At 34.7% G+C, this 23,117-nt stretch overlaps 1 protein-coding gene across 5 annotated transcripts in view; it reads right to left on the reverse strand.

The window, feature by feature from the left end:
• Positions 1-23,117, reverse strand: part of LOC148622630 (putative G protein-coupled receptor No18) — a 90,201-nt gene that overhangs the window by 56,728 nt on the left and 10,356 nt on the right. For all 5 annotated transcript variants that reach the window (XM_088572585.1, XM_088572588.1, XM_088572586.1 and 2 more), the window contains exon 2: positions 3,236-3,264. The gene's annotated coding sequence lies outside the window, so the exon portion shown is untranslated. The remainder of the gene's footprint in view (positions 1-3,235; positions 3,265-23,117) is intronic.

Below are 23,117 nucleotides of genomic sequence, written 5' to 3' on the forward strand. Positions count from 1 at the left end.
CAATAACCCATAGCTTGTGTACAAATATAAGTAAGAATGGCTGCTGAGAAAGATGATTGGATTTTCCATTTTTTCCATCTGCATCATTAATGAGTGTGTCTTTATGTACACAATACAAGATGTTTATCGTACTGAAGAAAATTAGGTGTAAATATACCGATGTCAATTTTCCAAACCAGTGAGTCCGTAGATGTAAAGTTCTTTATAGGACTTACATGAACGGTAAAGGGCAATATGACATTGCACTGAGGACAACAGAAAGTGTGCGTTTCTGGTAGAAACGTTTAAATCATACCATTTGTTCACCTTCTATTTCTATAAACTTTCCATTTACATGTTTCATGTGTGAATATACGTGTATTAGACTGAAAACTATTTCGTTTATAGTGATACTTATATTTGTATGAACAAAAAAAAAAGGATCATTTAATAAGAAAACTTCTCAAACAATCGATCGGTTAAGAAAAGATGGTAGAGTTCAATTCAGCTTTAAATTGCTACCTTAGATGATGGGATTAATTTATGTCCAGTTTTATGTATATTGACAATTTATCACAGGCTTAAACATTACTGCTAGTGCATGTAATGAAAGACTTCACCGTAACGAATGTAAACCTTGCATTATATCTCCTTTGATTTACACACTTGTGATTAGCGCCAAATCTTTGTGACATTAATAGCCGTCGCTAAACGTGACTTCGTCAACAGCTATGGTACTTTTTTGCTCTAACAATTTTATCGTAATAAAAAGATAACAAAGATTGAAAAAGTATGCTATTACACAATGTATTAGATAATAGCAAACAAATTTCTTTTTGATATCAAGTCATTTCTTATACTTGAATGATTTTAATCGCTGTTTATTGCATAAATTGTATCCTTGCTTAATACAGAGACGCGCTATTGAGCATCATAATATGTTGGCTGATAAAATAGTAATCTGGGTAACATTGATTCTTAAGCGTCCATGGTCATCGACATCTAGAATACCTACACCACTGAAACGTAAAGCCTAAGTATTGTCAATAAGACACTATTTTAGCTACTCAATGACTCACTTATGGAAAACTCATGTTCTTTATAGTTTATTAAGCGAATATTGAAGTCTGATTGTACCAGTCTTATAATGTTGAAAATCGAACTTCAATAAATTTATAAATTAAGATTACGAAGCAAACATACTGGTGAAATGTCATAGGTTGTTAAAAACGCCATTTTTATAGTTATTTATTTCATAAAAAGAAACACCACTCAACATTTCTTAGAATACACAAATATTATACGACGTCCTGTCAGTTGTTAGGATCAAATATTCAACCCACCCTTTAATAACAAACTACGACAGATAGAGGTTCGTTCACCTTCAGGAACGTCACCGAAAGTAACCGACAAACGTCGTCATGACTCATTTCAAGATATATTCAGAATTATCTATCATGTACATGTCGAGAATCATGTTTGCTTTGTTGCTATGTGTAATGCGCATTTTTTCGTGCCTAAATTGACGACGCAAACGAATTAAAAAGTATCATACAAATAAGTCAACATTAAACTAATGACCTTACATTAAAATAGAAATTACCCCGGAAAAAATAACCTTCCCAATACAGAAGTTAAGTAGAGAGTGCAATAAAAATATCATGTACATACATGTAACTATTGCGCACTAAGTTTAGAGAGCTTTATAACCCATGTAGGAAATGAATTCAATAGTTATAGTTTCTTACAAAATGTTCGCGTCCTTACGTTAAGGCCAGATCAAGTGCATTCTAGGCTTAATTGTGTCCACTTTGTTATGTCAGTTTTGTCTTATTGTGTAATTAGTTAAATATACAGGTTTGGGAATTTCTTACATTCCATTACTTAACTTCCAATAAGTACAAGAGAAGACAATTGATGATTAAGTTCCATTTCGTTTTTTTTTTATCTTTCTCTCTCAAGGCAACTTCCTATACTTTACTGATTTATATATTAATACTAATGAGATGAAGGGTTCAGTCAAATGGGAGTAACTACCCTGGAAATTTGTCTTTTTTTAAAAGTAAAACTCCTTTAAGTAGAATAATAATTATTTTTTTATGTATCTCGGAAGTTCCTATGTATTACAAATGTTTGTCTAAACATTATTCATTCTACTATTTTCTCATTTAATACTCCTATTTGTGTCCAATGGATACTTTTTTAGAATGTTAATAAATAAACTTGATAATTAAATTCCAGATATGATATAATGATTTATATAGGAGAATTAAAAAGCATTCAAAAAAGTTGGTAATGCACGTGAGGTAATGATTTAAATTCCTTTTAACCTATGATGTAACAAGCAAAGGACAACAGAAATAAAAAAAATATAAATCAGAAGAAATACAAGAAGGGTTTTCCGTCTGAAGCGGGAAAGACCTCAACAACTAAGATGAAATAAAATAACAATAACAAGAGATTAAGAAAGGCAATCCTTCATGTACATGTACGTATCAACCAGATGTCTACAGTTATTGTTCTATTCACGACATGTCTTTAAAATAACATTTATTAATTTAACGTCAGTTTATTTCTTTTTCGCTTTTCACAAAGCTGCATAGACATGGATTTTTGATTGTAAAATGACAGCTGTTTTCGTGATAAAGGCCGTTTTTCTAGTTTGATTGTCAGATTTTATTGTTCTATAATTGACTCTGAAGTGTTTCAGCTCAGTTACCTTTTTAAAGTTCTTTGATTTGTATGACATTTAATTAGCGAAATAGAAGTATGATAATTAGAATCTTGTATCTATAAATGATATCGTGTTAAATCATTTCACTCTTTTCTTGGTTTCGTACCTTTTTAGAAAAAAAATCTTTACTCAGCTCAATTTCAGGAATGTTTAATCTGAATCATTAATGTTTACACTTGAAACCGATTCCCTGCATTAAATGTTCAACATTCGACTTGCAGTTGAATCAAATATTGCAATGTAGGCGAATATTAGTAACCAATCTGGTGATTAATATAAAGTGGCTCATTAGAAAGACTTATTGATACTGGACACAAAGGTATTGGAATCCTCGAAAGCGCACAGTCCATCAAGGAAATCTGTTGTTGGAAAATTACTCCAACGTGGAAGTGTTAACACAACATTTGTTGCTAATTAATAAATGTGTCAATTCAATTTGCATATGATTAATAATAAATTGAATGTATTCTTTATTTTAAATAAAAAATAAACTACTCAAATTAAAATTAAATCAAAGCCTACCTTTTTCTTTGTTGTATTCCCTGCTACTCCTGAAGAAAAAAAGAAGTAATTATATCACCACGCAGGCAGCTGAGAGTTGAGTCTGTTTTGTCACTTAACACACAAAAAGAAGCATGTAAGACTTCGCAAATATCCCAGATAAAATAACATCGGTTTGGCAGTATACAATGTTTTTGCATAAGTGTTGTTATGCTTGTTTTTTTTTGTGTTATTATTCAAATGGTTACTGGCCTGGTGATAAGGATCAATAAAAAGAGAAACTGATCTCTCTTGAATGAAATTCAAATGACAAGTGAGGCACCAATACTAGTGAACAATGTAGCCAGTTCCAAGATTAATCTTCACTCAGACTTAATACTGTGACTTATAGAATACGCCAAGCTATTGATTCCACGACTGAGTCTTGATTAGTAAAGTTTGATTTTTTTTCATATTCCCCTCCTTCCAATTGAAAAAAGTTTCAGATTGTGTATAATGAAACCACGGATCAGTGCTCTTGCTTTTAGACATCATATCACGTGAACGCTTCCTTAATAGTCACATCAATGCAGCATCAGTACTTCCGAACACTATAACCTAAACAACTAAACTGCTTGGATATCGATGAACGTGCATGTCCTTTTATCGAAAAGTAAAAGTGATTATCATAAGTAATATATAGGGACTTGTACACATTTTCTTATCATCTGTTGCTTACATTCATATTGATTAATCCTTCGACTGAAAGATAAAGATTTGTATGCTAGAATCTGTATTGTAGCGTGGTAAAATTAGAAATTAACAATTGAAATTACTAGATGGAATATAATCGGAAGAAGAGGATGTGTTAGACTAATGATAAGACATTATTCTGACATTATTCTACTATAACTAAAGAAAGACAAAGAGACAAAGTTAAACCAAGCCTGTATACCAAGCCTGTATATTCGTTATTGTTGTAAACCAAAACCATAGGTTTATAGCTTTCCGCGAGCAAATGAATAATCTGTCTTTATGCACAAGAAGTTGAAAATGTCTCATATCGGCATAATTCGATATAAATAAACTTTCAACTCAACATTTAATCAAGGGAAGTAATGCAAATTGAATTGTTCATCTTCTTCGAACTATTATCGAAATGTGTTTAAAAAAATAAGTGTTTGACATTTTTAACCTAACCTTTTTCATTCATGTAGATCTATAAAAGAGCCCAGCTTTAAAGTGGATCATTGATTTTACCTGTGAAGCCAAATGATTTTGACTTGTATAACTATATACAGTTATGGCAGCACCTTAGGGTCATGACGTTAAAAAGATCAGAAAGTTTCACGACCGTAGCATGAGTCATGTACATGTATGCATAGTCTTAAGGCAGATGAGTTCAAAATAATTTTAATTACATGTATATTACTACTGCACATTCAAATATAAAATTTAATTTTAAAACATGTTAATTAACAGTACAAATTCCATGAATTTTGGATTAGGCAATAATAAAGGATTTTTTTTTAAGAACTTTGCACCCAATTCCATTTATTTGCACCTGGTCCATACTACCAGTTTTTAATGGAGTCCGGGTTCCTCATTTATTTTTTATTTATTTGTGCGTTTTATTTTGGTTATTTCATATTGTTTGTTATGTGTGTCTATTTTCTCTAAAGTCTTTATTCTTGGAATATTTTCTTTTTATTGTCGCCCGAATCTTCGTTCCCTAGATCATTCGTTGACTATGTTTGTCTCAATGATGTATTAAATATGTTTCCCAATGATTCATATATTTTCTGATGACATTAACATTATTCAATTAAATTAACTTAGTCTGTTATTTTAAAAATACTAAGAGGCTGGATTTAATGCAAGAATGATCAAAGCAACCAGCATTCGAGTTGTAATCCAAAATAATATATTCCATAGATATAAACTAGACCCGGAAAATAGATAAACACAACAAAAAAAAACGAAGCAAAACAAAACAAAACACGTTACTCATAAAATTTCAAAGCCGGGGTAGATGTAACAGTAAAGAAAATTATGACGCGGTAAACAAATCGGTTGAGTTAATGTTCACATTTTTACCCGCGTATGGAGTGTTCATATCACAACTCATACGTTATGCCAGAGCTTGCCGAAACTACGCAGACTTTTTGTATCGCGCTAGAACTCTAACAAACAGGCTTCTGGAACAGGGTTATGTTGCTTTAAGTTTGAAGTCATCACTACAGAAGTTTTATGGTCGTCATCATGAACTCATGGATCGTTATGGTGTATCCACCTGCGCTATGAAAACTGATTTGTCAACGTGTAATAGTTTTCCTTTTCTCTTTCGACTACCCCGAACTTGACTTTTTATTAGCAACTCGGCGGGTGTTTCTAGAAAAGCAGAAGACGCTTACCCTACCGGTGCACCTGGTCCATGCTCCCAGTTTTTAGTGGAGTCCAAATTGCTAATTAGCTTTTGTTAGTTTATGTATATGATTTTAGTTCTTTGTTGTGTATGTTTGTTTTCCATGTCTGGTCTTAGTCCCAGGATTACATTCTTTTGATTACCGCTATAACCTTCGTTCCCTTGATATATAATAAGATTTTTTTCAAATGTTGAAGTGTGATGTTTCAGTTAAATGAAGGGGGTAAAAAGGGAGTAAAAATTTTGAACTCGTGGTTGTCTGGATGACTTATTTATCTTTTAGTAACTGCGTGTTTCATTTTGGTTTATTTGCGTTATTTATAGATGGTGTAGCTTTTGTCCCTGGATCTTAAATATTCTGTTCTTCATTCTAACCACAACCATCACTACTAGACAAAATAATGACTGACATGACCATCCATAGTCAGTTTTGTTTTGACTGATACAAACACAAAATGTCTCTATCAACGCATTATCTGCCTAAAAGAAATACATTTTGTCTACCAAAACAAAACATAACACGTACAATAAAACGAAAATAAATGAGCAACCTAATCCCCACTATAAACTAGAAGCATGGGGCATGTGCACCGGTAGGGTAATCGTCCTCTGCTTTTCTAGAAACACTTGCCAAGTTGCTCATAAAATGACACATTCGGGGTACATGAAAGAGGAAAGAAAAATCATGACGAGGTGAACAACGGTGAAAAAATGTTGCATTTGTCAATCTAAACAAAATCAAATGTTTTAGACATTTTTTTTGCTAGGTTAGTTAGTAAAACAAAATGTCGATGTCAACGCTTTATGATAAAATGTCTACGTCAACACTTCTTGCATTGTAATAGAGAAAATATCACAACATTCATTGTTTTATCAGCCAGCAGTGTGCATTTTGTTTTTTACTTGGTTACGAAGAGACATTAGTACTTTACTGTCCGTATTTTGGTCTCTATTTATGGATTTATTGTGATAGATCATAGGTTCAAAGATATCAGGATACCAGCAGTAAATAAATTGTAATGAAGCAAACTGAAGAAATGTTTCGTTTAGGGAAAAAACAACAAATTACAAAAAAAAACGCACCATTTCGCTGCCACTGCTCTAAAAATGATGAATTAAAAACTAAAATAATCATTAAATGCAATTTTGTTCCTTTTAAAAAGGTATATCAATACAGCAAGTAAGAACTCTTTCCAAAAATTATAAACGAGCGTTAATTTAATTCTAAACCTCCCGAGGAACAAGGATTTATTTACACCAAACTCCTGACCGTACAATAAGATATCGATGTTATATGGCAAACTCAGAGTCTGTAAGCGGCAGTAATTATAAAGTTACCTAATAAAAGCTAACAGGAACTGTCAATATTTGCTTTCATGCATCGGGCTATTGCAATAAAGTCTACACTGAATTCCTCTAAAATTGACTTTCAATATTGCAGATTAAAGTATACACATGTTATTCGAAACTATAGCCGTATGAAATTAAATAAATTAATCCCTCAATAAATACACCAGATTCTTTATTCACTTGTATTGATTTAGATGGTTGAATGTTATGTAATGACAGGATACGGAGTGTGATAATGAGAAATGAGGTTTAATATGGAGGGATGTCACTGTAAAGATACTTCTTATCAGTTAAGAGTACGGGGATAAACGTGACAAATGCCACTTCCTACATCGTTTTATTTAATTTGTCAAAATTAATACGTGTTGTCAAAATCCAAATTAAAAGGATGAAACTGGAAAAAAAAAAAACAAATCGAGTTTTTATAACTGAAAGTATAGTAACCACAGAAAGGACATTCATTGTATTTATATTGAAAATATACTTTCACAATTCAATAAGATTCAAATAGGTTCTAAAGATATCCCGCTTCGTACAAAAAAAATCTGTTTTAATTAGTGTAACATTTTAATTTTTTTTACCTATAATATCCTAATATATCAAAAAGGTGGATTTTTTTAATAAATATATTGATTGACTGATTGCCCAAGCAGTAACATTTCAGCTATATCAGGGCGAAGAACATAAAATGGACATGAAATGATGATGATTTGAAAAATGAGATGGGACACAAGGTTTATATGGTCGATAAATTTTGATTGGCACTGGAAATAGGAAGAGGGGTCGGGTCGGCCAATTTAGCCTGCTGTGGCTGCAAAGGTTTCCACTTCTATCAAATATCCCAACAGGGTTCTTTAAAGTACGTGGGACGTGGTATTTTTCCCAACACGGTGCATCACTGTGGTTTGCGGTCAGGTTTTCTGTATAATGGCCAGACAAACCTAACATGTAGCATACCAGGGGTTACCCATTCCATCACCTTGAATACACACTAAAGTTGTTCTGTGTGCATAGCGCCCTAGCCCCGTCCAGGGTTCTGAGCGCTATTTAGTCGTATTTTACGACAAACAGCACAGCTAAAGGTTCTTTCGTTCAGGGGCTTTTAAAATATAAGTCATCAAGTTACCTGAATTAATTCCTATGACAGAGGCTATTTTTTGTAGATACTAAAATTAATGGTAAGACCCCTGAAAAACTGTTGCTTCAACGTCACGACAGTAATCTCCATTAAAAAGAGTATAATCTAGTGATTAGTAAGTGTTGCATTTACGTCATTCAAAAACCTAAAACAAAAACGAGACTGTCTTGCGGGTGTTCTCCCACACATGAAGACCGCGTCACTAGTAGATACATAATCACTTAACAAAGTCTAAAATCATCCGACACCAACGAAAACACACCGACACTTCTAGTATTAAATATGTTGAAAACTAAATAAATACCAAACATTGATAATGCACTACAGAGCAAACTGTCACCCCAGAGTCATTTTAATGGCACAGTGCACGCAATGTAAGTGGCAACAACAATTACATGCTCGATAAAACTGATGTTCATAGTCAATGAAAATGCTTCTGTTGCAGTTAATAGTCAAATACAAAGTCCCATGATATTTAGAGAAGATTTTAAATATCTCTGAGAAATCATTGAAATAAATAATGCAATAATTTGGTCTGGTCAATTCTTTGACTTAATAACAGTCTTTAAATGTATTGCATTGAAAGTTTCAGGCGTACAACACCACACCTGGAATGAATTCAATAAATGAAATGTGACCTTCAAGGAGATAAAAAGCGTCCTCAAATGTTACTAAGTAATTGTCATGAAAGAACTTCATATTTCTTTCTACTGATTTAGTTAGATTTGACGTCATAACAATAAGTTAAAGCAACTGAACTGTATATGGAGATATGATACTTCATATAGTGGTGAATATATATATATATATAGTCAAAGTCCAGCGCCCTAGACCACTCGGCCAGCTAGGCTATAAAATATACAGGACTTTGTGCAGGCGGTGTTGCCATAGATGTCACAGCGGTACGAGTGCGAGTCACGCGGAGGGAACGACCAAATATTTGCATCGCAATTTTGACAGTTGTAACATCGTTGGGAATTTTTCAGACCTTTCTATACGTTAACATATCTTCCCTGTATCAATTTGATCTGATGGAGCAGTGTAGCAAATAGAGTCGTCACATTCTGAGACGTTTGTATAATATTGATTTGTTGTGACAAGCATCATTAATTTGATCCTCTATCCTACATAATAACATCTAAATGAACTGTCCCGTACTACTATACATCGTGTACGAAGTTACAGCCCTAGATTAATCCTACGAGGAGGAATGACCCGGTCAGCGAAAACTATATTTTATAGCCTAGCTGGCCGAGTGGTCTAGGGCGCTGGACTTTGTGCAGACGGTGTTGCCATAGATGTCACAGCGGTGCGAGTTCGAGTCCCGCTGAGGGAACGACCAAAAATTTGCATCGCAAATTTGACAGTTCTAACATCGTTGGGAATTTTTCAGGCCTTTCTATATATATATATATATATATATATATATATCTTGCAAGTGTCCTTTCTTTCAATAAAGTATCCCGTTTTTGCCGCCGATTATTTCAATTCGTGTATCTAGGTAATATGACACATATTTTAAAAATAGTAGCACAGAAATTTTAAACGGTTACAGAAGAGCAGTAAGGAACAGACCACCATCATTTGAGTTATCAGTATGTGATTTATGTAATAAAAACTCATGCATATACTGATATAAGAATGATCTAAATTCTAACCAATACCGAAATAAATATGCAGCTCATCGCAGTGGACATTATCATCGAAAATTCAAAACTTTACTTTGTTACGGTCAAATCAAAACTTATTGCCTAAAAATTACAAAAAATAAATCAAATCCGGATACACATCAAACTCTCCAAAAACAATATCAAGAAGAATTTCCTCTGTGTATTAACTGCATTACAAGAACAATCAAAACACGGAAAGGGAGTAACTCGATTTCAAAATAGAACAAAGCCTACTTGGCTAGGACAACTCAATATTCCAATTTAATTTTCAGAAAGAATGTAAAAAAAGCAAATTAATTTAAACGCTAATGAAAGGAAGACATTCTAAGAAGTAATCATTACAATTGATTAATTGTGATGTATAGGAATATTAATACAATTATTCTAATGCTACATTCACATCATGAACAAAGTTTTGTCAGTAATGATTGAAACGTCTCCTTGAAAATTAAAGGACTGGTTTGAGCTTGAAGATGAGTATTAAACAAAAAGTCTATCTATACATACGGACTATATTATATGTGCCTACATCTGCTTATCACTAAAAACATAATGGAACAAATATCTTACACAAGATCCCAGTAAATTTACATAGAGCGCCTTTTATTGCCCCACAAAGTATTCCCTAAATTCCGTAAAACAGACATGTGTAAAAATCCATAATAAGCCTTCATACATTTACGTTTACAAGACGATTTTTACCCTGACTTGATTTTTTTATAAGCAACTAGGCGAGTGTTTCTAAAAACGCAGAGGTCGATTACTCTACCGGTGCACCTGATCCATGCTCTTAGTTTTTAGTAGAGTCAGTGTTGCTCATTTAATTTTGTTTCTTTGTACATATTATTTTGCTTATGTTATGCTCTTTTTTGAGTGTGTCTTGTATTTATCCCTGGATTGCGTTCTGTTGATTTCCGCTTAAATCTAGGTTACTTTGGTTACTCTTCCATTTCATTCCAAGGCTGTATCGACATGTTATAAGTGTTAGAAAAGGGAGCTACGAGGATCGTCAAACAAAGTGTAAAATTTGCATAATGTAATTTGTGTTTGTTATCTTTGTATCATTTCATGTATGAAAATGCTAAATTTGAACCCAAGGTTTCGTGTGCATCAATGACAGATACACTAAAACAATTCGGTCATTGTTTTGCAACGCAACCCAAAATGAGACAATGTAGTTAGAGAAGTTAAAGCTTGGTATCAATAATTACATCGAAATGCTCCTTGAACGAAAGAAAAGGTAATTAAAGTTGGACATAAGATAATATGAAAAGGATTTGTCGATATATTTTCCCAACAGACCTAGACAATTTAGAATCCCTTCAAAGCTAGAATGACAGACGACATCATACTATTCAAAGCTTTACAAAATCATAATCATTACGCGGTTTGTTTACTAATTTGTATTCAATGTTTATTGATGAGATTGGACGGAAAATGTCGTTTAAGTAAAAATGACATCAAAAACCGAATTAATATGGGTGCAAACGATTCTATAATGAATATTCTTAATGAAACAAGTCTCCACAAAAATGTGTACAAGACACTATTACTCTGAGATCCTACTTTCCTGACCCACCATAAAAGCAGCTCTATGTTTGGGCCATTTCTGTTCATTCTAGTCTGCGAGTTACAGCTATCATTTCAATAATTTTACTATGACCGCCATAATGAATAGAAGTTAATCGACTTAAATGAGATAGATGTTTTCCTTTTATCCTTTCGTAGTCATCTGTACACGACAATCATGTGTAACAAAAAAATGCAATGTGCCTCCCTTTCCATGTCATTGGGTCTTTGATGCCTGCGCTCCTATATTCCTATTAACAATTAACTATTGTCTGATGTTTATATCTTGATTTCTTACTGTTTCTATATTTTCTTTGCCTCGTCCAATCACTCTTAAGTCTAGAAAATATTTGCCAAGCTGCATATTCGCATAATTTTTACTTTGCTTCCGGAATATTTGCTTATGTATTAATTTAGGAGAACTGTTGACTTTATTCCGAACCCATCAAGAGATAATTACTATACTTTTATGACTGAAAGCTATAAAAATCAAATATAAAATATCAATTTTCTCTTGACATCATTAGAACTTTCCACATAGAGTCATTTTATCATCTTATTCAATGACCTGCGAATTGACTTTTTTCCTCACATGCATTTAATGATTAGGCATGGTTTTGTAAAGGACTAATCCTTTTTCATTTTTTAAGGAGCGACAAGTAATGTAATGATAGACTAAGGCTTTCTTACTGTCTTTCTTTTTCTCAGAGTCAATTATCGTAGCAGAAAAGATATTTTATTGACTCTCTTGTAGTCTTAACGACGATTCTATAACATGTTGACAGCCGAAAGCAGGTTCCGTGGTGACATGCTTTAATTAAAATTTTACAATTTCGTTGTTAAGATTTTCATGCTAATCCTAAACAGAAGTTTCGATCTGATTTTGACTTTTTGAGATAATTTTAAATTTTGTACGCGTAGGCGACAGTGTACTTTATCTTAGCAATTTCATTCAGGAAGATAATTCATGTCCATCCATTGCTCTTATTTAACCGCTAATTCAATTGCAGTATATCATGAAATTTTAAGGACATCTCTACAAGACAATATTATTGTTTTTTGAACATCCAGACAAACTGGGTATGAATCAACCAAATGATGCAAAGGTAGATCTATTCTTATATAATACGGAAAACCTGACCGCAAACCATAGTGGTGCACCGTGTTGGGAAAGATGCCACGTTCCTCGCACGTTAAAGAACCATGCTGTGGTATTCGATAGTAGGAACCATTGCGCTCCGCCACAGGGGGCTAAATTGCCCGACCCTACCCATCCCTCCCTTTTATCTTGTGGCAATCAAAATTTGTTTACCCTATCCTTGAGTCCCATCCCTTTTTTCATTCATCGTTTCATGTTTATTTTATCATCCATTTCATGTTCATCGTTTGAATATAGCTGAAATATTGCTGCTCGGACGTTAAACCCCAACAAACAAACAAACTAAACTTGCATAACTGAATATCCTTTCTCAAAAGATATGTAGAGCAAACATACAGCTAGAGTTTTTAACATTAACTTCAGACAAAATTGCATTAAAAAAACAGTACGTCATTTATTGAAACAACCTTGTAACGTAATTTGGGAACGTAATTTCACAGCTAGAAAATGAATGGTGAAATATTCGATTTGAAACTATCACCAACTAGTTTTACCGAACAGAGCCTAGTTCTTCTCATAGTCACGCTTATATACATGTAGTATAAAGCATATTGGTCAAATAGCTTTTCGCCTAGGTTTTAATTGCTATCTTAAGTTGTAGCAATTGCACAAGGAGCCTCTTCAGTTGCAAAAGCCTAGACTTATTTACAGAGTCAAAGTTTAAAACTTTTTTTTGTTCCAAATGCTGTCATCTTGATAAACCAATCGAAACCAGTATTTAACGTTTATTTTGTTAGATTTATTTTTAACTGGCCATTTTGTACATATAAATGTCAACGTACTTAAAACAATTTGGCATACATGTGTGTCAAGTTAGTTATTACAAACACGTCTACAGGTTCAGTGTTACTTTTTAGTCCATTTCCCTACATATATTTAAAAACCGATCAAGTGTAAAAAAAAATGTGTATATTTGGATCGTTTTTTTTTTCAAAATAATTCAAGCCTCCTCCCTCAGTATAAAAATGGTTGGTACCTTAGGCAGGCAACAACCATTTTTATACTGAGGGGGATTATTTCGATAATAATAATAATAATAATAGTCCGAATTTGAGCAAAAAAATGTTTTCATCAGCCTTGGTTAGGAAGAAAATGTGATTAAATATTTCCCCCATTACTAAACAATGTAGACAGATTTTCAAATAAATTTTTGAATTTTTTTAAAACTCAGGCGGCTGCTTGAAAAAAAAGAAGATCTAAACAAAATCCCTGCCCACCAGAAGAAAATGGTCTGTGCCCAAACCCGGTGTAAGAAACGGGAATATCACCTTGTATCTCGTTCATCTTTCTGAATATCTTGCTGTAGTATCTCCTTCGCAACCGCTGAAGCTTTTGGATCCCCATTTCGGTATTTTAGGGTTTGTAATTTTTAGATCTTGAACTTCCTATGTTTTTGTTTCTACTGCTTCTTATTTGCATTTAAATTTTATTATCGAATTCCTGCTACGGTTGATATATCCTACGTTGGTGGTTCTTGATATGCTAACAGTACATGGGCACAACCACTACATATTTATCACCTCGATCAATAAATTGTTTTATTTCAGCGTCACACATGTATGTTGATGTTTATTTGAAAGTACATTTGCTTTTAATGCTTGAAAGGGGAAACAAAAAGTTTTATTTTTTCACAAGTCCAATCAGAGAAATGGGGAGGGGTCATTTTTGAGCTAGTATGGCAAGCCAAAGTGGACAAAAATGCCTATTTATAAATATTTATAAATAATTATAAATATTTGTAATTCAATTATAAATATTAATAATTGTCTTATATTTATAAATCATTTATAAATATTTATAATTGCCATATTTATAAATATTTATAATTCAATTGAACTTGAAATATTTATAATTCAATTATAAATATTTACAATTCATTTATAAATATTTACAATGATGATGTTATTTATAAATATGTATTAATGCATTATAAATATTAATAATTGTATTATATTTATAAATATTTATAATTCAATTATAAATATTAGTAAATGATTTATAAATATTTATAATTGAGTTATAAATATTTATAATTATTTATAAATATTAATAGGCATTTTTGTCCACTTTGGCTTGCCATAAGCTAATATTATTTTTTTAATTTTCAGCAGAAATGTTTTCGGCAATCCAAATTTCGGAAATTTGGATCATCGAAACTTATTTAACTCTACTGAAATTGCCGAAATCTGTACTATACATGATGATTAACAAATAAATGTAGAATCTGTTGGTAACTTAAAAATGTCCTACATTTATATACTTTATAAACATCAGTACGGTAAACCACTCTGTCGACACGTCAAGTTTTACACTATGACTGCGGTGGCCTTTCGATCCGGGTGTCCCGGATATATAGGCCCGCAGCAGCGCTAAGCTTGTCATAAAAGGCGACTCAATAGTGCTCAGAATTTTAGCCAGGGGTTAGGGCGCTCTGCCCACTGAGTAACTGGGTTGTGTGCCTCAGGTGGTGAAATAGGGTACCCCTGGCGTGTTACATGCTGGGGTTGTCCGGCTATAATACGGAAAACCTGACCGCAAACCATAGTGGTGCACCGTGTTGGAAAAGATGCAACGTTCCTCGCACGTTAAAGAACCCTACTGTGGTATTCGATAGGAGTAGGCCCCTTTGCGCTCCGCCACAGAAGGCTAAATTGCCCGACCCTACCCATCGCTGCCTTTTTCTACTGGCAATCAAAATTTGTCGACCTTATTATCCTTGTGTCCCATCCCTTTTTCTTTTCATCATCATCATTTCATGTTCATTTTGTCATCCATTTCATATTCATCGCCTGAATATAGCTGAAATATTGCTGCTCGGACGTTAAACCCCAATAATCAATCAATCAATCAATCAATCTAAAAGTTCTACTAAAGACAAAGTCTATATGTGAAATCTAATTTCATGTGCATGTATTTAGATAGTAGATACACTGTGACATGGTAAATGTCCACTTCGCACAAATCAATGAAGAGATCAGGAAATACCCTACACGGCAATTAATATGTTAATCTTGAAACGTAACTTCGGGTAAACCATATTTTCAGTAATTCGCAGAAATGTAAGCTTGTTTTGTCATATAATCTTGAGTGGAGTAGGTGAGTTACCGACCGAAACTGTCAAGAGTATATCGCAAGGGGGCGCGTGAAATTGATTGTGTTTATTTATTACAATTGTGAAGCGGTTGTTATTACATGTCTTCATATAAGAGTACTTGTCTACGTTAGGGTTATGCACAAAAAGATTAAAATTTTTTTAAAAATGCACATTACGATTTATATTTTCAAAAAGTAAATGATTTTGGCATCAATTGTATAAGGGCCTACTGTCGACTGTAAAGGTTTTCAGACATGTTCCTGAATAATTTTAGAATCTAGTCATCGTACTGAATGAATCATTAATTTTCTGCCTTTTTATTTCAATGCAGCACATATTTATATCGATCCGTATATGCACTTAATTGATATCAACCACTTGAATATCGAAATCCTAACATTTATATTTTATGCAAAAAAAACCAGTTTATTTTTGTTTGTGTTTTCTCTTGTCTATGTTTTGAAGTTCATCGGAGGTCATCGAATAGGCATTGGAATTTCATTTCTAATACACTAAGGTTTTAACTTACAAAAGTTAATATGAAAATGATTGCAACGAATATAACACTCCCTGAATACTTCAGCTTTATGTTTGAGAAAAAAGTAAATTATAACATCAAATCAGACGTAAGTAAGTGAAGATATTATATTAAATATTTCGATCAAATTATGATAAATATTTATTAAATTTGGTGTTCAAGAAAGCTGAGACGAACACGGTTGGATACGTCTTTGAAGTCAACTGATATTAATCCCTTGTCATGTCAGTTAACAATAACAAAGATATTACATTTCAATTTCTATTTCACACCTTTTCTCCCTGAAGTGCGATTTAAAATACCGGTATTGGTCAAAGTAAATAAGAAAGAGACGTGCTTAAGTCCAATACATTCTAAAGGGGTTTGTTACTATGTTCACTGTTCTGAGTGCTTGAATAAATCAAAGACTGAAGTCTTCAAAGTCGATTCTATATTCTATATGTTGGCTTGCTTTCAACATCCGAAACGGCACGAATGCGATACAGTCATTGAACCAATCCGCGCAACGATTTGACGGATCGATGACCGCTGACTGATCGCTAACGAATTGATAACCGATGACCGTTTAAACGATCGGATCGCAGTTTTGTTCTGTAAAATGATGGATGATCTGTTTCAAATGAAAGAAATGTTAAACAAAAGTCTAAATTGATGTTGAAATATATCGCATTATGTAAATATGTGTAAAATTAAGGAAGAAAACAACGCAAACCGTAAAATACAGTGACCGCTCTGTGAACACGTGCTGCGATCACTGGTTTAATGGATCGGTTTGACGGATCGATGACTGATCGGAAACTGATCGATGACCGATCGCAATTTTTGATGCATGGATCATTTCAGGCACTGTTTGATACAAAATCGGGTGACTTCCGCTAGAATCGTGGTTCCCTTAATATGATTACTCTTTCTTAACTGTGATGACCCGAATGTTTTTAACAAGAGGAATGAATGAAAAAACTGGCTCGGACGTCGCCCAGTCTAAAAGGTCAGAACCTGACAACAGACCGGACACAGTGTTGTCTTGTAAGACTGTGGTGTGCCCAAATTGGAATCCTAGCACGCTCACATCTTGTATGGATATTGGACCGTCAATTTCAACAAAGTGTACCCATCGCATGTTCAGTCTGCTGACCATCTATTCCAGTACAAATTGTCTTGGCCCCGTGCAGGTCCGGGTGTTAAAATAATAGGCCTGCAGCAGCGCTAAGCTTGTCGTAAAAGGCGACTAAATTGTGCTCAGAACCCTAGCCGGGGGCTAGGCGCTCTGCCCACAGAGCAACTGGGATGTGTGCCCCAGGTGGTGGAATGGTGTACCCCTGGCGTGTTACATGCTGCGGTTGTCAGGCTATAATACGGAAAACCTGACCACAAACCATAGTGGTGCCCCGTATTGGGAAAGATGCCACGTTCCTCGCACGTTAAAGAACCCTACTGTGGTATTCACCCGGAGTAGGAACTTTTGCGCTCCACCACAGGAGGCTAAATTGCCCGACCCTACCCACCTCTCCCTATTTCCAGTGACAATCAAAATTTGTCGACCCCATTGTCCTTGTGTCCCATCCCTCTTTCATTTCATCATCATTTCATGTTCATTTACCAATTTCATGTTCATCGTCTGAATATAGCTGAAATATTGCTGCTCAGACGTTAAACCCCAACGAAACAAACAAACAAATTGTCTTGTATTTCAAAGTAACCAAACCTATCACTTTAAATGAAATATTTGACTACAACCATGACCAACCACATTGGACTATATCAAAATGTGGAATTAAACATTGCAAAACATGCAACATTCTAATAACCGACTTTTTCCTCACTAATACCCTTACGAATAAAACCTTTCGCACAAGAAATCATGAAGACTTCAGTTGCAAGTCGACAAACTTAATTTATAAATTAGAATGTAACTTAGGCTGTCTAGTATATGTCAATGAAACACACGAACGATTAAACAAAGAATGTGCGGTTATCGTTCAGGAATTAATACCACCGAATTCTCGACAGTTTATCAAAATTTTAATCAACGGGATCATTCAATACTTTCTCTGCAAGTTCGTATTTTTGAGAAAAAAAAACAGCGAACAGTCCAGTCCTAAGCAAAAGAGAGGAACATCGGCGACTAAATACTGTAATACCTTACGGGTGCAATGACAACAGCAAAAGTATAGGAAACCTTTCAAGCCAATATATAAACAACAAAAATGTGATGAATTTCTTCACTCCAATGAGGTTGACTTTTTAGCTGATATGATCCAAAAGAAGGAGCGTAGTTTAGCTAGGTCCTTTAATCTCAGTTTCTGCCATATGGATAACGTATTATTGTTAAACAATCAGTTTCGGGATTTGATACATCGCATCCATCCCAAACAAACTGAGATAAAAGATACTTCAGACACTGTGAAGTCAGCCTCATATCTTGACCTACACTAAGAGATCGATGATAATGGAAAACTATTGACCAAACTATACGAGACAACCGCGAAGACTTTTCAACTTTCCTTTCATCTGTGGCAACATCCCTTCAGCGACTGCGTATGGAGTTTTTACATCACAACTCATACGTTATGCCACGGCTTGCTGTAACTACACTGACTTTTTGTATCGCGTTAGACTTCTTACAATTAGGCTTCTGGAACAGGTTTATGTTGTTACAAGACTGAACTCGTCACTACTGAAGTTTTATGGTAGTCATCATGAACTCGTGGATCGTTACGGTGTATCCATCTGCGCCATGAAAACTGATTTGTTCAACGCGTCATAGTTTTCCTTTCCTCTTTCACCTACCCGGACTTCACTTGTAATGAGCAACTCGGCGGGTATTCCTAGAAAAGCAGAGGACGCTTACCCTACCGAAGCACCTGGTCCATTATCCCAATTTTTCAGTGGAGTCCGAGTTACTTTCGTTACTTTGTATGTATTATTTTAGTCATTTTATGTTCTTTGTTGTGTTTGTTCTCCATGTCTGTTCTTTTCCCGTGAATTACATGGTGTTGATTTCCGCTAGAATTTTGTTTCAATCAAAACAGCTGGTTATCAGGAAGGGCAGATAATGTTTCCGTTCCACGAGTTACTCTCAAATTTTAAGCGATTAGTTTGCGATTAGTCGCGAAAATTTTGTACTTATAGTCACTTTCTGGTCATATTTTCGACAAGGAAATGGCGTCTACAACCTAGAAACAACTGAATTCATATTTAATTAAAGCATTCATTATTACATAAATTATCACATGTGAAAATATAGGATAAAGTTGTTTCTTGGTGTGGACATAGTTATTTAGATGTCCCAAAAAAACAACAATATTTACAATTCCCAACATTTTTTATTAAATGACGTATAGTTGTGGCACTAAATGACATCGTTGATGTGCACTAAAGTCAAAAAACATTTTTTTTCTTAATGTATATTATTATAACAAAATTGATATTTTGAGCAATATTCATTGCCTAATGCCCCATGCTGTCAGTTTAAAGTTAACTTTAACTACTGGATTTGTTTTTTTTTAAGCCAATATGATTAAATAAGAATCATGTGATTATTTACAACATACTTGTAAAGGCTTTCAATATTTTTTTTTTGTATTTATTTCTCGTAAGTATTTGCTTAGAGATATTTAAACAAAAAGGTTATACGCTGATTACACCATTTAAGTTGCGCACGATATAACCGGTTGGGTTCAAATCATTAAATAAGTGCTATTAAAAAGTCATTCAAATAGTCACATTTTTAATAACAGATAAATGTTAGTTTCAAAATCACTAAAATGTAGTGTTGTTTTGAAGAGTTGAATATTCATTTTATATATAAATAAACCCCAATGGTTTACAAAAAGGCGAGTCGTTAAGATGAAAGTTTGTTTGTTTGTTGGGGTTTAACGTCCCAGCAGCAATATTTCAGCTATATTCAGACAATGAACATGAAATGGATGATAAAATGAACATGAAATGAAAAAAAAAGGATGGGTCACAAGGATAATAGGGTCAACCAATTTTGAATGCCACTGGAAAAAGGGGGGGATGGGTAAGGTCGGGCAATTTAGCCTCCTGTGGCGGAGCGCAAAGGTTCCTACTCCTATCGAATACCACAGCAAGGTTCTTTAACGTGCGAGGAACGTGGCATCTTTCCCAACACGGTGCACCACTATGGTTTGCGGTCAGGTTTTCCGTATTATAGCCTGACAACCCCAGCATGTAACACGCCAGGGGTACCCCATTCCACCACCTGGGGCACACATCCCAGTTGCTCTGTGGGCAGAGCGCCTAGCCCCCGGCTAGGGTTCTGAGCACTATTTAGTCGCCTTATACGACAAGCTTAGCGCTGCTGCAGGCCTATTCTTTTAACACCCGGACCTGCACGGGGCTAAGATGTACGTCTCATCGGCATCAACATTTCAAATATACCATTAATGCATTAACTCTAAAAGGAATATATGTATGCATTACCGCAGTTTTTGAATCAAGCCCCAATACTGCGTAGTAAATAATAGAAATATATTATAGCCGTTCACGTATATAATCAAAAATTAGATTGCCCTAAAATGCAAACGGATTTATATAGTGAAATTCTTGGTGCAATGTACCTTGCTACAAGCTTGTATTAAGAAAACTGAGGAATACATATAAGTTAAAATATGCACGAGAGGAAATATGTGAAATAAAACACAACTGTTGACATTGATTGATTGATTGATGAATTACACCCAAGCAGCACGATTTACGGTTATATACAGGCAATGAACATGAAATGATGATTGAGTGAGAAAAATGGGATGGGAAAGAAGGATAATAGGGTCAACGAGCTTCAATTGCCACCGGAAATAAAGAGGGATGTTGGTAGGGTCGGGTGATTTTGTAGCGAAGCCGAAGATCTAATTCATATCGAATACTACAGCAGCGTTATTTAACCTGTGAGGAACGTGGCATTTTCCCAAAACGGTGCACTACTATGGTTGGTGGTCAGGTTTTCCGTATTATGACCTGACGACCCAGCATGTAGGATACCAGGCCACCTCAACTTAACCACCTACGGTACACAACTCAGGTGCTCTGTTCAGGGTTCAGAGCTTTAAGTGGCCTTTTTACCACAAGCTTAGCGGTGTTCCTGGTCTGTTTTTATGACGCACGGGGCCAACTGTTAAAATAAAAGAAATGACGGATGTAGAGCCAAAATTACTCAAAAGGGGAAATTCAGTGTAATTTCTAGTTAATTGATGAACATATATATCGAATTTAAAACGACAACTAACTTGTATATATCTAGTTTTGTGTACTTATTGTATACATGAAATATTTTGATTATCATCTTCCTACATACATTTTGTATTTGATTTTAATGCTGCTGATGAGAGGTTACTCTTTGAAACACGTGTACAGCATATCGAAATTTACAATATATAAAACTGGTATACTTTGAATTTAGTTTGTTGGGGTTTAACGTCCGAGCAGCAATATTTCAGCTATATTCAGACGATGAACATGAAATTGATGATAAAATGAACATGAAATGATGAAATGAAAAAGGGGTGGGACACAAGGGAATGGGGTCGACAAATTTTGATTGCCACTGGAAATGGGGAGAGGTGGGTATGTCGGGCAATTTAGCCTCCTGTGGCGGAGCCCTATGGTTCCTACTCCGGGAGAATACCACAGTAGGGTTCTTTAACATGCGAGGAACGTGGCATCTTTACCAACACGGTGCACCACTATGGTTTGCGATCAGGTTTTCCTTATTATAGCCTGACAACCCCAGCATGTAACACGCCAGGGGTACCCCATTCCACCACCTGGGGCACACATCCCAGTTGCTCTATGGGCAGAGCGCCCTAGCCCCCGGCTAGGTTTCTGCGCACTGGGGCACACATCCCAGTTGCTCTGTGGGCAGAGCGCCCTAGCCCCCGGCTACGGTTCTGAGCACTATTTAGTCGCCTTTTACGACAAGCTTAGCGCTGCTGCAGGCCTATTCTTTTAACACCCGGACCTGCACGGGTTGAAAGTTGAAGAAGCGCTAACCAAAAGACAATTTCAACTGTTGAGCTTTACTGGTGAATCCTACTGAACAGGCATCTGTATCTCGTTTTAAATTGTATTTCTAATCATTGAATTGTCCTCATAGCACTGTGTCTCATTTAGTACGACAACTTGGAAGTAGATAGCTTGTTGGTGACTAAGAAAAACAACCTAAAGGAACTGTAATCTTTCTTAGGATGTGTCAGAAAGCAGAAACAATGTCATTTTGTATACGACTGTATTTTGATTAAAGATAAAATTCCTAACGATTTCTGTCATAATCTACAACAGCAACCCTCCCTGCGAAGAATGACATGAAAAAAGATAGCATCTTCATTGGTAAACACAAACCATCCTTGCTACATGAACATCACATATAACTAGATAGATTGTGTATAAGATGACATAATAGATGGACGAAGATAATATAAATCTACCATGACAAAATGATTAAAAAAATCTCGCATATTACAATAAACGGAGAAAAACAATGGATACACTATATACCGCAATACTTTAACTAGCAATTAAATTTGTTTTTTTATTATGCTTTCTGATTGGTCTCTTAGGTCAACATAATTTTTTTTGCATTATCTTACTAGGGGACGTCATTAACGGCGATTGGTCAGCAGTCCGCGATTCAAACGAACCCCAACAGAATAACACTTTGATTAAGAATCAAATATTAATTTGGACTGGAATCTATTAAATTTTTGTTTAGATATTCGGTCAAACAATCATTAATTGTAAAAAGACTAAAAGTTGGATAATAATTATGTTGAAAGTAAATTTCTGACTATGTGTCGCTACTATTGCTTGTCTACGATTATTACGTCACGCCAGAAATGTAATTTAATAAAAGCACAAATGTGCACTTTCATAAACGGTTCCCTAAAATTTTCATTTATGTGTAAATTACAACTTCATCACTGCAAGTTGTTGTGAAAACGTTAGATATATACCGGCAAAAAT

The sequence above is a fragment of the Perna viridis genome, chromosome 3 (assembly GCF_037379345.1).
Source record: "Perna viridis isolate PV_CMFRI_1.1 ecotype Kerala chromosome 3, ASM3737934v1, whole genome shotgun sequence".
In the NCBI taxonomy this organism is placed as follows: domain Eukaryota; kingdom Metazoa; phylum Mollusca; class Bivalvia; order Mytilida; family Mytilidae; genus Perna; species Perna viridis.